The following is a 4867-nucleotide window of genomic DNA, read 5'->3' as shown; positions in this document are numbered from 1 at the left end:
AGATATATTATTTTTAAAGAACTATAAGATTAAGAGATATTTATAATTCTATATAATCTTTTATTATAAAATATATAAGATCCTTAAAAATACAGATTATATTTTAAATAAAAAGAAAAATAAGTGTATTATAAACTATTAATTTCTAGATTAATAATTCCTTTAAGACTAAAAAAAGAAAAGTTCTCAAAAAGTATTCTTCTAATTCTCAATAGAGGATTTCTTAATACTAAGCTCTATAGTATAGTATTTATAAAAAAGTCTTATTTTCTAATAGTTTTAAATTAAGTATTAGAGCGAAATAGATAATATAGTTAAATATATTATTATCCTTTTAGGAATTAAAACCCTTAAGTTTATAACTTATAAAACTATATAGAATAGAGGTAATATTATTAAAAGTAGAGGTAATATTTATAATAATAAGAGGGAGAAACTTTTTATTCTATTAGTTATTATAATATAATTCTATATGTTTAATAATAACTATTTATAACTAGNGTATAAATAGTTATTATTAATATATAAGAAATAGTACTAATAATAGCAATAATAGGTAGTAATAATAGTTAAATAAATAAAACTATTAAATTACTTACTTCCTTAAAATCTATTCTAAGTAAAAAAGTCTATTATAGATATGATATATTTTTTCTTTATAAACCTTTACTTAGTTAAGTAATTACTTAATTAGGTAATTATTATGATAAGTAATTAACTATAAAAACCTTGCTATAAAGTTAGTTACTATAGCTTTATTTTATCTAATTTAGATATTTTAGATTTATAGTATTATTATAGTTATAGGTTATAGATTTATTATAGATTATTAGTTTATATTATTTTAGTTTTAAAATCTCAACTTAATATTAACTTTAGTTAATAATAACTATATTATTAACTTTAAGGAATTCTTATTCTATTAATATATGCTTTTTATAGTAACTAACCTAGTTTATAGTTTTTATTTATTATAGCTAATTATAGGAATTACTATAATAAGTAGTTTATATAATTACACTTTTTATTATAATTAAATAAAGTTATATTTATTTTATTCCTTTTAGTTATATTAATATAAAATTAATATTTATAAGGTTAATCACTTAATTATTAGGTATACGTTTACTAGTTATACTAGTACTAGTAATCTTAGCCCTATATCCTTTTATAGCGCTATTTATATTTAGTTCTACTTAAATTCCCCTTTTATAGGTACTTAGTTAGGACTTAGTAGTTTTAGAATATAACTAGTATAGTAGTTTATCTCATAATACCCTTTTTACTTTATGTAGCCCTCTTAATAAGAATTACTAAAGGAGTAGGTTATATAAATAATATAAACATTATAAATTTATAATTTAGGGATACTTAAGAAGTTAACTTCCTCTTAAGTAGTCTATACTTTCTTATTAATTCTTTAATACCCTCTAATTATTAGTTTTTAATACTTATAAATTTAGTTTATTAGAACTTTAATTTATTTCTTTTCTACTATTAAAATACTTTCTAGAATAAATATATATCTCTTTTATTTCTATATTTCTATTCATATATCGCTATTAGCTATATTTTATAGAATATTCACTTTTTTAGAAAAACTTGTAAAATTGATTTTAATCTTAAACTATATAAATAAACTTAAAAACTTATAAGAACGAATTAACTTAGTTTAATTATTTTCAAATTACTTGTATTACTTATAATATTTAGGAATTTATAAATTCTAATAAGCTTAATATATTTAATTTAAGAAGTACTAGAAAAATAAATATCGTTTCTCTTAAAATTTATGTTAATACATTCAAAAAAGAGGAATAAGATATTAATAATAAAGAGATTACAAAATAAAAATAAAATAAAATTTATAAAAATAAATAAGAGAAAGTAGTAAATACTTATTAGTAATAAACTATTACTAGAAATAGAATTAATTAAACTTTTATTACTTTATATTAGTATAAACTTAACTTTTTTTAAATTAACTAAATTACTATATATTAGTCTTAGAAATTCTATATTCTAAATTAAATATAAAATATCTATTAAATAATAAAGTATTATAGTTACTAAAACTTAGAATACTATAAAACTTAAGTAGTTATTATTAATATATTTTAGAACTAGCTATTTATAAGTGTTAATAAAAAGTTTATAAGCATAATTAAGTTTTAGATTTTAAATATAATTACATAATAAAGATATCTCTTTATTAAAACTTATTTTAATATATAAATTACTACCTCCTCTCAAAGTAAATACTTTAAATACTTCTAATTTAAACTAAAATATAAATACAACTTTAATATTATAAACCTTTATAAATAGAATTACTTTAATTACTAAGAGTAATAAATTATATTCTTTTTAGATAGTAGTTAGATTACTTAAAACGTAGTTTATAAAGAATAAGTTTACTATAAGAACTATTTTAAGGGAGAAGTATTTAGTTATTTTATATAAAGTTACTAACTTAAATATTAAATTAATAAATTAATATAATTAATAGATTAACTACTATTATTAAGTATGTATTTATAATATTATTAATATCTAAAAAGCCTTTATAAAAAAGTACGTTTTATAACTATTAAAACTTAAATTACTTCTAATAAAGTATAATAAATAGTTTAAAACTTTATTATTAATAAGGAGTTATTCTAACTATTTCTTAATCTTAAATATTATATATAAATCCTCTTTAGAACTATATATTCAAACTCTTATGAAAAGAAACTAAAGATTAGTAGTTTATTTATAATAATTAATAGTAGATCTAGTAACTTATAAATTTTAAATTTAAATTCAAGAGGATCTAAATCTAAAAACCTAAAATAAGAAGTTTTAGAACCCTAGAAATAGCCCTTAAGAAATTAAAAAGTACTTTTATTAAGACTTTATTATTAGTCAAAAGTCCTTTTAGTATATTTAGTTTCTTAAGAATTACAAAAAAAATAAACTTATATTAGTTAGAAAGATATCTTATTAATTAGTCTTAAAAGTTATTATAGAAATCTCAAATAATATTAAGACTAAAATATTCTTAAAGAATTAGAAAACTATTTACTTAAACCTTATAAATAAGAGATAAATTAAACTAAAAGATATTATAAGAGTAAAAAAAGAATATTAATATCTTAATAATATAATAGTTATTATAATATTATTACTATATACTACTTTAATCACTTCTAAAAAGTTTAAAGAAAGGTTTAAATCTACTTTTAGTATAAGTAATAAGAATAATAGCTCTTTATAACTCTCTATACCTTAAAATATTATAGTTTTTAATTTTATAATTAATAACTTAAACTATTTATAAAACTGTAAATTGCTTAGGAAGTTTTAAAAGATACTATAAGAAATTAAGTTCTTATAATTTATAAAATAACTATAAGAGTTTTCCCTAAAACCTTTATAAATTTAAGAGGGAATTAAAATAAATCTTATTTTTAAGAATATTTTCTATACTAGGAGATTTAAAATTAATATTATTTTAAAATCCTCTTTTAAAAGAGTTAATATCTAATTAAGTAAATATATTTATAAGATCTACTATAGAGAAGTTAGTACTCTACTTTAAATATTTATATATACTAGTAATATCTTATATTTTAAATATAAACTTATTTCTAATTACTTTATTAAGTTTGTAGTTATAAAGCAGCCCTCCTATAAAAAGACTATAGCAAAATTCACCTTATATATAGGTATAATTCTAGAAATACTATATAGGCACTTTAACCTATACTATCTACTAATTAAGGAAAATAGTATAGAAACCCTATATGTTCCTATTAGTAAGTAAACCCTCTAAAAACTACTATATTAAGTTAAACGCGCACAGGAACTATATTAAAACAGCTACTAAAGTTTTTTTAACCTCTAATATATTTATAAACTTTAATATCTTAAATTAAAATAACTTTATAACTAATAAGAAGAATAGAACAGAATAGTTACTATAAGATAAAGCAAATAAAAAGGATATACTTAAAAATACTTAATATATATTTTTATTTTTAAATAATACCTTAAAATTATAGGTTATTTATTTTAAAATAGCAACCTTATATAAGCTCTAAAGTTTATTTCTTTTTAAAAAATTAATTTAACTTTAGAGATATAGAAAAAAGAATTCTTAGACTAAAAATGAAATATTTATAGATAAAGAAGATTAATACTTAGATTTATCTATATAGAAGAGGTAGTCTTTAAAATAAATCTAAAAGTATTTCTATAATATATATTAATAGCTTTATTAATATAGTAAATAAAACCTTAATATCTACTAAGTAGAAATAAAATGACTTCGTTATAACCTTAATACTAGAGAATTAGAGAATTATGGAGAAAAATAAAAGTTTTACTATATATTTCATAAAATAGTAAGAAATAAATTAAATAAAGTTTTATAAAATAATATTTATAAAGAATTAATCTTAAAACCTCCTCTTAATCCTCTATTCAAGTATTACTAAATATATTTTATCTAATTATTATTACTTTTAAGAACTTAAAAAAATATTAAAGAAACTTCTAAATAATTTTAGAAATTATTAATAATNTTATATATTATAAAGATTTTAAGAAAATTACTAATTTTAGAATATAGAGAGTTTTAAATTACCTAAGAATAACTTTAAGACCTCTCTTTTTAAAATAAGTTCTTATTTATAAATTAAGTATAACTAAGTATTTTATAGGTATAAAAATATAGATTATTATAAGAAAGGACCTCTAATTAAAACATCTTAAGAGTATTTCTATTAGAACTTTTGTTTCATAAATATTTTAAATTATATAAACATTTTAAGTTATAATAGTAATTACTATATAATTTAACTATAAAATATACTAATATAAT

The sequence above is a fragment of the Colletotrichum gloeosporioides genome (assembly GCF_011800055.1).
Source record: "Colletotrichum gloeosporioides strain Lc1 chromosome Unknown consensus_39, whole genome shotgun sequence".
In the NCBI taxonomy this organism is placed as follows: Eukaryota; Fungi; Ascomycota; class Sordariomycetes; order Glomerellales; family Glomerellaceae; genus Colletotrichum; species Colletotrichum gloeosporioides.
The sequence above is the reverse complement of the archived record's forward strand: the minus strand, read 5'-3'. Positions refer to the sequence as shown.